Here is a 13,744-nt window from a genome sequence, read left to right on the forward strand (position 1 = left end):
GTGTGAGGGAATGAGCCGGCTGTGAGTTTTGGGTATTTTGCTGAGCCTCCGTAATATTCTGGGTATATAAAATCCAATTCTTGTACAAATATTGTCCCTTCGACAGATTATACTTTTCTCAAGTATGGTTTTTCTTAAGATCAATCATAAAAATGAAAAATATGTAACACGATGACATTAAATACCATTGAAAATCATGCATTCCTAAGATGGTCGGGTTGCCAAGCGAAATTCCATTAAATTGATATCGTGAGATATTTTGCGTCATATTATGTAACATGATGATGTCTCTACGATGTAATTTAATGCGCCGAAAAGAAACGCCAGGCTACGTGGAAACACCGAAAGTATAAAGGCCTGGTTACACGGTACATTAGAATGTACAAGAATCTGTACATTTTTCTGAATGGTTTTCTGAACAGATTCTTGTACATTCTCATGGACAAGATCCACGAGTGGGTGGTTACACGGTACATTTTTTCGGACATTTTTTCGTACATTCTTTAATGCGCAACAAATTATTTCAACTTCAAATATAAACCAATGGAGAACATGCAAACTTTTTTAAAAGTACTAGAATAATAAGATCCTTACCTCAAATGTACTTGCCGAGAATTTCGCGGATGAATAATGTTTTATAGCTGAGATAAGAGTCTTTAAAAATAATCTTCATCGACTGTTTGAAAACATGTGACGGAGCGTGCGCGCGTTACATCATGGCCTGGAATCCACTGATGACAGACTGAGGAAGTGGATAGAAAAACTGTCTATTTAGGGACTCAAACGCAAATTTGGCGAATATAATTGCTGCTTTATCGTCAAACTTCGGATTGTGAATATATTGGGTTGCCAAGGCGTTGTTGAAATAAATAAAGGCGATTGTTTGGGGGGCTTTGGAAAGATTAAATTAAAATAAGTTGATTGCAGATTGTGATCTACGTTACACACCTACATCATTTGCTTAATGCAGTAAGCATATTGTAGCATGGGTCTTCAATAGAAAAACGTGTGAAAACCATATAAATAGTGTATCCCATATAACCATATAAAGTGCCCCGACGTCTAGTACCTCTATTTACTCGCCGGAGAAGTTTTTTGCTTGTGTTCGAAGGGACAAAAATAAGAGTAATGAGTGGTTGATGATCCATAGAATGGAGTCAAATACATTATCTATATTGTCAACGGGATATCCTCAACGTAAGTACACTATTAAATCAGGGTTACCGCAGGATTTTATCAAGTTACTTAATTTCACTTTGTAAACAACTCTATAAATGTACCTATCATTCTACCCATTGTAGGATCAAATTATAAGGAAAGTGGCTGTTTACGAGAATAAATACTGATTACGATTAAACCACGGTGAAAAATAAGGAATGTAATGGGCGGCCGGCCTCTCTTCACAAGGAGCCCCTAACAAGGAATATTCTCAAAGTGTCTTTCGCCGATATCGTTAAAATTTTGTTGGATAGTAGTGTTCCATAATAAAAGCACATTTTCAAAATTTCTCGTGCCCTTAAGCCTTGTGATATAATAAACAGGACATAATAAAGGCAGTTGAATTTTAGATTTGAAAGCGAGTGTGTCGTGATTTCTCTCCATCCTTCTCCTGTGAATCGGCGCACGCTACAGGAATATACGAGAAATATGAGGCTTTTGGCAAGGTAAATTCAATATTTATAGCTGCGATGCCCATAACGTTCGCTGCATGTCAACGCAACACCTAAAATTTCGACTCGCTTTGCAGTCGGTCTCGATTCAAAAACAGGAACTTGAGTAAATACAGAGTAAATAGTACTTGAATCTTATTTCTTTGCTTATCACATGCTTTTTATGACCTTTTAACGATCATTTGGATCTCAATCTTGGACAATTCTCGCGGTTCATACATTCAGCGCCTTTCCATCTGATCCTTCATTTTACCCATCCCCTTTTCTTGTGTTCCATTCTTTCGCTACCTATATCCAATCAGTGAGATATCCAAGTCAAGCAAGATCATATCAAATCGAAATAACTATCGGGGCCGTACGTAAACAAAGAAGTCGCCTATACAAGCCAGATGAAATGAATGTGTCGTTTTCGTATTCTGATATTTCTGAGTTCAAATTGTATGATTGTCTGAATAAAATTAGAGCAGGCGTTCAGAAATTCATACATTCTTACATTTTGCGTGGTTACACGGTGCATTTTCGCGTTCATTCTGAGATTCAGACATTCTCACATTTTCTTGTACATTCTCATGTACCGTGTAACCAGGCCTTAAGACACGTGATACTTCGTGTAGAAGAATTTATATCGAAATACGACTCATAAATTTGCTTATCTCTCAACCTCAAAGACGTTTCAGAAAATTCCGATAAGAGGGGATTGCGGATAAGTGGGAAATGATAATGGCCATTCTTTTCTTCTCTCCTTTCCTTCCTCTGCATTTTTTTGCGTTCCTCTTCTTGCATCTACTTTTTTTGCGTGAGCCTAGAGCGTCTTTTTATCGTCCCGGCCTCCGGTCCCATCCGCTTTATTTCCGGCTTTATGCGGGTCGCCCGGAGGGTAGAGGAGAAAGAAAAAAGAGCGTCAAAAATGTCGAAAAAATGTGGAGGACGCCGGGAATGATTTGTCTCCTTTTTTGATTCTTCCGCCCTTTCATTTTTCCATCGTTTCAATAATAAAAACGTGATGGGTGTTGGAGCGGTAGGTTTGGCTGGGGGAGCGAAAGAAGAGCTCTGTTTAAAGAGGAGTGGGACGTAGTCCGGAAGTGTAGCCTCCTCGCATGCTATTGGCCGGCCGCGTGCTCGGCGTCATCGTGGACGGAGATTTTTCAGAGATTTGAACGTCCTAAAAGGGGGTCAATGGGATTAAGATAGGGCGTGGACACTAAGGGGAGGTTTCAGAATGTCTAAAATCCCCTAAAGCTCCCTCTTGGCTGAGGGATATTAGCGGAGATAAAAAGAATATGAAGAGCCTTCATTCTTGCCGGAGTTTTGAGATTAAGGTTTTGAACGTGATCTGGTGTCAGCGATGAAGCCTGGGATTTGGCGCACCTTACGCAATATTTGCTTGTATTTCTTGAAATAAACGAGACTCTCTCACTCTTCTCACATCAACCTTTCAGTGACACCGTTTGGGTGTTTATATAATTTCTTCTAACGTAGAAATGCGTTCGTATGTGTAAGTTTAGTTCTCTTATTAACTTTAATATCCCATGTAGGCAAAAAACATGCCATTTCATTAACGTACAATGATTGCCTTAAACCATTTGATTAAGTGTATCATTGAAATAGTGTTGTCTATTCAAGTTAGATAGCTATTAGTGTAGCGCGATAAGTTTTCTATTTGTATTCTACGTTTAGAGCTAACCTGTTGATCATTTATTTTCCCTTTATTTTGCTTATAATCTTAATTGAAATACGCGCCTATTAAGATATTTTTGATTTCACATGGAGGCGGGAGAGCATTACTATGAATATTTATTAAATTAAATAAGGACTGACGGCTTCCCTGTATAGAGTTCATTTTACATCCTCGAGTTTGACGGAACAGTAACGTGAAGAAAAGCAATTACTAATAGGTACGTACAGTAATTGGAAATATATCGGCCTTCTCGCGTCTTCCTTAGAATTAGATTTTTGATGGAATTGGAGTAAGTTTGAGCGATGCCATGTCATTTGGATGTAAACTTTCATGGTATCATGAGATTCTTTAAAAGTCGCGTCTGTTCCTCTTCCGTAATTGATATTTTAACTTCAAAAGAGCTGCCTGAAACTCCATAGAATAAGAAATGTCCACCCTATGTTTTTAATTGTACTTCTCACTACTGTATAACTCATCTAAAAGCTTATTTTGAACCAAAATTAAGCACACGATATCATAAAAATAGAATTTAGAGGGAAGGTGCTTTTAATTTGGCGGAGGATTATTGCCCAGGATGTTCTTATTTCATAATCATATTTATGTCGTGTATACGCAACATGCGCTACATTCAGTACAACTTCTTCGACCCACGCGCCGAGTACGAAGTATAGTTGAATGAAGTAGAGGCTTGGCCTACCGCCATTAGATTCATGGGGCACTCATATTTTGACCACAAACAGGAGAACGGTGAACACAAACTGGCCATTCGATTTCTTTACACGTAATAGGTCAAAACTATTCCCTCTTTTCCCCCTCCACTCAACAACTTCTGAGATCGAAACTTAACTATGATTGGCGGAGTTTCGATTAATTTAGTTTCGTTCGCGGGAGTAAAGTTTCGTCTCGTGTCGAAACTAAACTCCTTGGTGATTTTAATTTCATGCGGAAACGAAACTAAACCAATGATTCGTATTTTCGTTTCCCTCCGGGGCGAAACGAAACGTTGTTTCGTTTCACTTGTAATCCATGGCTCAGTTATCTAGCTCAACGAAAAGGTTGTATGTATAGGTTGGAGGAGAGCTGCCTCCAGATTAAGCCGAAGGCGTGCGATACCACTTATCCAGGGTCGAGGGACTAGTTAAGTTCTCTGGACTACATCGCACTCTTTGATTGGGGGTATCTGAAACTTTCACCCAGGATTTGAGCAGCTCTACACTCAGTAGCCCTAAGCTGTTGTCATTTGATAACTATTCTTACCGCAGGTAACTGTAGAGAATTACTTATTGGATTGATCTTATAATGAATGCAAAATGCTAGAATGTTTTCTTTAAATAGATACAATGCCCGCTTTTCAAACCATGGGATATATTACTCTGTTGCAATTTAAATTCTGAAGCAAAAGCTGTTTCTCGTATACTATTTCACTCTTAATTTTAATTTAAAGCTTCACTTGGTAGAGTGGAATTAAAGAATATTTATATCCGCAGATGTAACGATCCGTTACTTGGCTAATAAACACTGCAATATATTTTATTCCATCTTAAACGTGCGTGTTGACATGAGGGTTACAATGCGATGGTCTCCAAAAACAAAGGAAGTCCCTTTCTTCCGGTGTGGCACTGATCCAACCGGCGACCGGGGTAAACAGGAAATCCTGTCCCAGTCTCTCTCATTGCTGCTACTTTCAGTGGCTGCTTCCCATGACAGCCTGAATTGGCAAATTGGATTCGGATTTCGCGAATTGCTGCTCATGCCCTGGCTTCCCTCAAAGCTCCAAAGGCAACACCAGAAATATTTTTTCCGGTCTTTGTGACTTATTTTGAGCTATTTTTCATTTGAGCTATTTTGCTGGCGTGAATTCCAATGTAGCGTATTTAATGTGCGAGGATACAAAATTCAGTGAGTTTGTTAACTGTAAAAAAATGGAATGCCCTTTTGCCTTCGTGCTTGATCAATCAGCTGCTCTTTTCCCCTAAACACGTGGAGGAAATCGATAGTTTTAAAAGTTGCCAGGTTTCTTGCAGCCAATAAGTGCCGGCGATGAAATTGGATGGCATGATTTTCGTTTTTATTAATCGTTAAATATTACTGTTTTTTCAATGAAGAAATTTAATTCGGTTTCGAAGATTATCTTCATTGAATATACGTACTCCATCGCTACGTAAATTGTACGCACGGATTATTGCTGGAATTAGCAACAGAATTCGGGCGAGCAGTGAAAACAAATTTGGAGTAATGTTATTGCTTTATAAATAGTTTTGTCATATTTGAAGTTTTTAAATGACAAACACATGTTTTCGTTGTATTTGAATCCTATTTTGTCGAATTTTGACTGCATATTTCATGCAAGGTTTTACCTCAGGTTGGCACATCAATGACGGCATTTTTTGCCATTAGTATTTCTACCTTTATAATTGTGGCAATAGTAGTCATTTTATGATGCAGCAACAATCATATTTTTATAATCAATTGGCTGTAATATAACGCATTTTATAAGGTTTTTGTGAACTTAAAGAATGTTAAACCGTGGATACTCATGAGATGGTGAAAAAGGATTTGGTAGAGGAATGAATGAATATATATTTAAGTTTAGTAAAATAAAACTATTTATATTTAGCCTATGTCTATTCTTAGATGGACAGGGTGTCATTCTGCGGGACATAGAGTAATATCATTTTGGATTACGGCATTCAAATTTTCTCGAAATTGAATTTCACCGTTATGGAAAACGAGACTCGAACGAGCGATCCGTTGGCCGCTGACTATTTCAGGCCGGCAGTTCATTTGCAAGGAAATGAAAGCTTAATTTGCCGCTTGGTTTCATTTCGCTTTCAAAACGCAAATGTAGCAGGTAGTTCTTGAATTTTTCACGGAGTCGAGGTTCATTTCCTACCGGAGGAAGCTCCCTTGTCGTTAAGGCTTCTTCCGCTTTGTATTATTTTGTGGCTCGGGGCAAATGGAGCTTGGCGGGTGGTGTCGCACATTTGAATAACTCACCCATTTTCTCGAGCGACGGCTCAAAAATGGTTCAATATAGTCGAGTGCGTATATGCGTGTTTTCAAATTCATTCCCGGGCCAATAATTGGCAGGAAATGACGCGGAAATTGAGTTTAGTGTGCTTTATCATTTTGGCTAGTTTATTCGTTTACCGCTGAAAAAAACTAATCGTAATCTTTCATTGCTTCACCATTGCTGTGCATAAGTTGCGTGTTAGTCTTGAAACGATTTTATAGTGATTCATTTTTTTTTGTAGTCTATTCCAGTGGTGCAGCGAGGGGGAGGTTTTGGGGGATCCCCCCCTCCCAGAGATCAAAGAAATTTTTCAGTTAAATCTATTTTACTTAATTGGAATAATATTGCTAATATAATAGTGTGAGGTTTACCAAAATATCCCTCAGAAGGCCGTAAAACTCAACATTTTGAACCATTTATCTTAATTTTTTCTGGCGGAGGACCTCATCCTGGCAGGTATATCACACCCCCAGTTCCACCAGTATTAGCTGCGCCTGAAAACCCCTCTAGTCTTAGTTCGTAGCTGCACCTCTGGTCTATTCAAATGTGGCCACCTATGTCTATATGTAATGTCTATACTGTAACGCCAAAATCAAGTTTTCAGGTGAAAAATTAATAAAATTCTTAAAATTTTTAAATAGGTTGTGCATTTTCTAGTGGACTTGAATTTATCTGGGGTTAATTAGAAAAAATATTGTGAAACAAGATTTTCCGTTGATAAAATTTATTTATCGCGTAAAAGTAGCTACGTAGTCGTTAAGATTAATGAATTACATGTAACTTGGCTTTTGAGGTACTTGGTATGTGTTGAATTTTTTTACGTATAGTGCATTCATGACATACGGAAATTTTTTGGTATCAAATAATAAAAATCTTGAATAATGTCAAACAATAATGTAACGTAGCATTCCATTCACAAGAGTTATTCTCTCTTTTTTAACGGCCGTAATGAAACACCTTCAATTTGATATATTTGATATCGAGGCGTCAATACGGTTGACCCTTTAAATTTTTGATTAATATATTTTTTTTACATTGATTCGAAAGTACCTGCGCGTTGATTGAAAGTGAATGCTATAAAATTTTCAAAAAGCAATCGATGCCTTTTAGCATTCATCAATTTAGGTAGAAAAAACACACTTCACCTGCCCTCTCGATTAAATTTGGGACCGGAACGTGTCAGTGAAACATTTACTCATTGAGGTGTGGTAGTATTTTATTTCAATTTCACTTTTGTCTTATTGCCTCCACGTCCATAAGCTACGCATTTGGAAAGTGTGGAAGTTGACCCTTTCAGTCGACACTTTCATCGCTATTTATTTTATCTCAAATTTTCGGATGACGATAATTTGGATACAATTCAATCGAAAATTGATGTCATGGCAAAAATGGTGCTCAGGAAATTTTTGTGTGCTCTAAATCACTTGATATTTACCCTCATTTGATGCTATTGGGAAGTTACATGCTGCCGGACGTAGTTACTTAAGTATTAATTCCCACAATTTTTCCAAGTAGGTAGTCAAGTACAACAATCAGGCATTACTATGCATTAACTCCTTTCAAAACCAATATGAAATATATTTTTTCAAATTTATTTAAAAAATCTTGTATGGTTTAACTTAAAAATCAGTGCTCAGTAATCCATCTCTTATGCAATAATCCTTCCCCGTGGTGGAATCAACTGGATATACTGATTGCTGCCCGTATATTTCGATGATTATATTGTTAAAATTCCATCCGTTCACTTTTCATGTGATCTGTTTTTGCTAACCGTTAACGGCTATTTAATGCCGATTTGCGATAAAAATAAGCTAAACCTTTATTCATTACTTAAAAAAATATGCAAGAAAACATCACTGCCATCAAGCTGCCTAGACTATCCTACGATCCTCCTCTCTTTTCTCGACAGCTTTAATCGATAGAAAGACAGTATGTATTGATGTAACTCGCTACGTGACTGGTCTTTGAGAGTGATGGTGTGGATTGACATTTATGGTGTCTAGGGTCGCAATGGGAATAGCATTGAATATTTTAGTGGTAGGTACTTATCTGTCATCTGTCAGAATTTCATCTTATTGGGTGCACTCGTATTTCTTACGACGATTTAATCCCTGATTGAAAGGCATTAACGTCTTCATCAATTTTTGATGATAGATTAGCCCTTCAGATCGGCCAATTTAGTGTTGGGTATATTGAAGTGGAAGGTAGGGGTCTATGGGGTATACAGATAGGTGACCGCCGCCTACATTAACAGTGATTCTACTGCAAAGGGACCGCGGTCCAAGGCTCCATTCTAAGGGCGATCAGAGTACTGGGCTTAAGTGCTCACCTCTGAGTTCAAAGGCAGACTAGTTTCTAATGAGAAATTTATAGTCCAGCCTGAATTAGTACCATTGCCTATCGTGGGGTCAGAGGTCATCAACTTTCCCAGTGAATATATTATTCCTCTACAAATTAAATCTCTTCGTCAATTATTTTTCGAGCCTGTAATTTTCGAGTCAGAGCATAAGGGGACGCATGGTTGGTTATATCATGTCTTCCTGCCGTATCTCTTGTTTAAAACTTAAGACGCTCTCTGGGAGTTTTCAGGGTGTATTGAGCAGATATTTTTCACCATAGATACTATCTGTATCTCAAATATTTTACCGCATAATTTTCTCTGAGTTTACATTTCCACATTTCAGATAATTTGAAAGAGGTATTGTCTATGCACATGGGAAATTTCAAGGTGAAGTAGTAAGTTTTTAACCGCCGAAATGTTAGATTAATGTCAAAATACTTCCTACATAATGGGAATGATTCCCCTTGTTATGTCGAGGATATTTTCTTTTGGGAATAGGAGTGGGTTTAGGGTGATTTTCACCCCGACGTATTAAGAGAAGGTAATTTAAAAAAGAAAGAAAATGAATAAACCACGTATGAGTCGAAAACTTCAGTAATATTTGAGACTCTTTTCCAGTCCCACCGTCCAGATGGAAAATATTCGGCAGGCTTGTCACCGGGTTAATCATTTTTCAATGTTAAGCATTTTCAAATTAAACAATTGTTTAATAATTTCACTATTAATTTTTTGAGGAAATATTCTTGAAAATATGATAAATTGGAAAATTTAAAGTGAATCGGAAACCTTGTTAGGAATTTCAGCTTTGCACTATCTCCACTTAAAGCGAAGGTTAACATTTAACTTTACCAGGCTGAAACGCTTGTGAATCCTTGTTTCCGTTGGAAATCTCGTGAATGGGTGACTTTTTTCAAATGTTACGCTTCAATTCGCTCAGCGTCTAGCATTCCGGTTTTGCAAATGAGTTGCTCTATTAGCATTCCCGATTTTATAACCGCTCAGTCCATGAATGAAAAGTCCAGGTGCATAATTTTTTTTCCATTCATGGCTGGGAGGGGTGAAAAATTTTGGTTTCATGCCCCACCTCCTCTGCTTTCGTCCGTATTCACTCGCGCATCACGGTATGTGGCGACCTCCAGTGACACGAATCGTCATAAACACGAGCTCGATGAGCACCTATTGCAATGTCGGTCGCTTGATGGCATTCAATCGCGACGCTCGCGGAGCCCGATGCGCTCCAACCTGGCTCTGTGTGTGAAATGCGATGATACAATGCTGGACGGCGCGGCGGTGCGGTTGAGGTATTGGAATCTATTTATGAATATTCCTGGTTCGCCTATTCGCTGGCAGCGGACGACATGGGGGCGTGCTGTGCTGTATTCATCTCCTATGCCACTTGGTTTCCTCCATTGTTGCCGGAGAGATATGGTCTTGAATGAGCGCCTGTGGCGACCATTCGCGGGAGGTCGCTGGCATGGCGCCGGGCGCAACGCACACATCTTGTTCCATGGTTCGCCGAATCAGTTTCGAGTCCTTGGCTTGTCGGGGTAAAATTGAATGCGGTCAGCTGCCGTCGCACGTTCAATTTGGCATCGTTGTCAATCCATTGACGAGTGTTTCGGGCGAGAAATTATAATGAGCAGACGGATGTCTGGCGGAAGCTTTCGTGTGGGAGTAATTGGGTCATTGATGGATCCTTTTGTGCTCATTTCCCTTGAGCGCCTAGAAAAACTGACGCGATGATTAGCGAGCGGTTGGTGGATTTGATGCTTGAGAATAATTTAAATGGGGTAATAAAATTCGTGTGTAATATGGTGCGGCGAATGAATTTTTCAGTATCGAAAAGAGTTTTTAATGTTTTTTTTGTTGGAACACAAATTTGAAGTAGGCCTTTTCAGTTTCCCACATTGTAAATTGTAGCTATAGGGCCGAAGTTTTGATCAATTGCCCACGAGCGTCTCAAGCTCAAGAAAATGGGGAATAAAAACGTTGGATATTATACTTATCTCAATTTTTACTATATTATTCATATCTACAAAAGAGAAAATGGAGTTGTTTCAGGATTAATATGATTTTATGACGCAAAAGTAAATTAAACGTAGACATCTACGGTGACCAGATTTTAAGGTCACGATGCGTGTAAGTAATGTGTGAGGAATAAACGGGATCAGGAGCAGGGATGCCAACTGACAAACAATTTTGGGGGGGCCCAAACCGGGGATCTCGCCCCGCGAAATTTTACAAGTAGTGAGTTTTAAGTTTTTTAAGCATTTTAGAAGAGTTATATGATCAACATTAGAGCCCTGATAACTCGAACATCGATATCTTGACACTTCCGGGAAAATCGACAAGCCTGACATATTTTTTCCTCAAACCCATAACGAATTTTTGAGGGGGCTCGGGCCCACTCAGGTGTCATGGCGTTGTAGCCACTGATCAGGAAGAAATACATTTTCTGTGATCAATTGTTCCGGTTTATATGCAATGACTCATTTCATTTGGCCGATGGAAGAGCTTAGGATGTTAAAAGATTAAGCCAAATAGTATAAACCTAGAATTTCTTTTTAGTTTTCGTTCGTCAATATATTTCGTTAATATTTACCTCGGTCAGGAATGAAAAAACTAAATAAAATAATTATAAAAATAATTAACTTAACTAAATAAATAATATTGTAAAGTATATTTTATCAGAACTTTATATTAAACTATATATTATTAAATTATTGATAAAACGAACTGCATTTAAGTGTACTGTCAGTTAAATATAAACCCCAATAAAAGAAGTTGGTTCAATTTATTTATTTATTTCCATGAATTATAACAATTGTAGTGCAGAAACTAAGTAATCAAAGGCGAACATAAAAGTAGCAATTTGACTTTTCTTTGATTTATGCACTTTATAAGGATTGAAAATGTTAGGGGAGGATAAGGCGTTATGATTCAAAATCATAAACTGATAGAAATGAGCCGCAAATGATGAAATATTCTCTGTATGGGAACATTTTCTCGGTAAGCTCTGCAATAAATCTATGAGCGATCAATATATCACATCCAAGAAGGTAGTAACTCACTTCCGTGACTTCGGCACCAGAGTCGGACGGCCCGCCGAGTGCAAATATCACCAGCGGTGTAGATCTCTACCGCATTAGGGCGCTGCAAATCGGTGTAGTGGGTGCAGTTTGTATCCTTCTACCTCCGGCGCCATCAAGTGAATCGCGCTGCGCGGGCATTGCTGGTGACGCCTCATGAATCTTTCATATTTATACTTTCGGGCCTTTGGTCCGGTGCCCAAAGCTGTGCCGTGCCAACCATGCCATCTTGCCTTATGGTGGCTGCGTTATTTTATTTTCAAAGGACGATGCCACCGTCCTTTGAAAAATGGTCTCCCTGGAAAAAAATCATCCCCCCAATTTAGATTACATTCTGCCCTTCAAGGTGTTCTATTGAAATTATGTAATCTGAGTTCCTTTCAACAACATGATTTCTTTAATTAATTCAAGGAAAGGTGATGAGTTTACGAAAAATGAATGAAATGCTTTCATAAATTTGTATACTGATACAGTGAATTATCTTCAACATAATTATTTATGATATTTTATATATATTAAGCCCCAAGCGTGGGTAAATAACTCACTCACTCGTTATGGGTACAGATATCCGACCACTTCTTGAAATGAAAAAGAGCTGAAATTTCACATGGTGGTAGGGGATAGGAAAATATTCGAGGAAAAATATGAAAACCCCAAAATATTACAAGTGGTCTCCTCATTTGCAATTTATTAATGAAATATCTTCTTTCCCCAATACCTCGACTTCATATCCACCTGTAAATTGTTTAATTTAACCTTTTATACAAAAAAAGCCATTTGCTCAATTAACTAAGTAGTTATTATTTTCACTTAATTGTTTATTCTGTTCCAGATTCCCTACTGTCATTAGACGAGGTAAAGAAAAATGCAAAGTAAAGTTTCGCACTTCGCCAAAGTTTTTTATGAAGGCTAATTTAAATAAATGTTACCAAAAAATCAATGCGTCAAATTATTACCTAGTGTTAAATCATAGGTAGTTCTCATAAGCCTAAGGGCTTCGTTGAAAGAAGGCTCTATTTATCAGCAACTCTCTTAAAATTTAATCTGGGGAACTTCATTATTATTGAAATTTCATCTCCGGGCTAATCTCATCTATGTTTTATCAGCATTTAAAATGGATAGCTTTACAATTGACTGTCTATCCCCCCTGCTCAATAGAGTTCTCTTAATCTTTCCTTGAAACGACTTTATATTTGGCCCTCATTATCATTACCTACTTCATGAGTTTTCTGAATCGGCATTAACAAGTTTGCTGTGATAAAATAGCTGATTATCATGGTTGAAAAATTAACTTATGTGTAATTTTGAAATTTTAACCTGATGACTACGTTCTACCACCTTGATGTGAGCTGTAATTATTCTTTGCTTATTCTTTTCAGATACACATGCATCTGAAGATCTGAAACCCCTCGCAAATGATGGAGGTTCCATTTTTATCTGTGAGTAAATTAAACCATCATTAATTAGAGTATTTTCTATTTTCATGACTAAGGTACTTTAAACGCATTACATCCTCATTTCCCGGATACGATGCATAATGCTTTTTTGATTGATGTGAGAAATTGGTATCGTTTACATAGTTATCATGTTCACTTGAGACGTAAAATTAATATCTCGTCTACAGAGATGACACATCTGCGCAAAGAAACTCCGAGGGTTTGTCTCATACCTAAGTTTCGGATTATCTTACCCTCTGCAAATATGCTTCTCGAACAAATTAATTTGTACTAAATCATCAAAGTAAAATTTGATTTGAGGACTGATGAATTTTATCAAACTAATTATTCAATGAAATTTGCTTAATGTTGACTTATGGGTCGTGTCTGCATAGTATATTTTTAGGGAATCAACATTGAAAATTTCTGGATGATTGTTTCGCCTCATATTAAATACTAAATTAAATCATTCAAGTCCCGAATTCAAACGGCAACGCTGGCGGTTGGTGTATTAATA

General features: G+C 37.8%; 1 protein-coding gene across 1 annotated transcript in view; it reads left to right on the forward strand.

The window, feature by feature from the left end:
• LOC124156064 (neuroligin-4, X-linked-like) overlaps positions 1-13,744 on the forward strand; it is a 913,830-nt gene that overhangs the window by 86,919 nt on the left and 813,167 nt on the right. The window contains exon 2 of the mRNA XM_046530371.1: positions 13,171-13,230. The gene's annotated coding sequence lies outside the window, so the exon portion shown is untranslated. The remainder of the gene's footprint in view (positions 1-13,170; positions 13,231-13,744) is intronic.

This window comes from Ischnura elegans, chromosome 3 (assembly GCF_921293095.1).
Source record: "Ischnura elegans chromosome 3, ioIscEleg1.1, whole genome shotgun sequence".
In the NCBI taxonomy this organism is placed as follows: domain Eukaryota; kingdom Metazoa; phylum Arthropoda; class Insecta; order Odonata; family Coenagrionidae; genus Ischnura; species Ischnura elegans.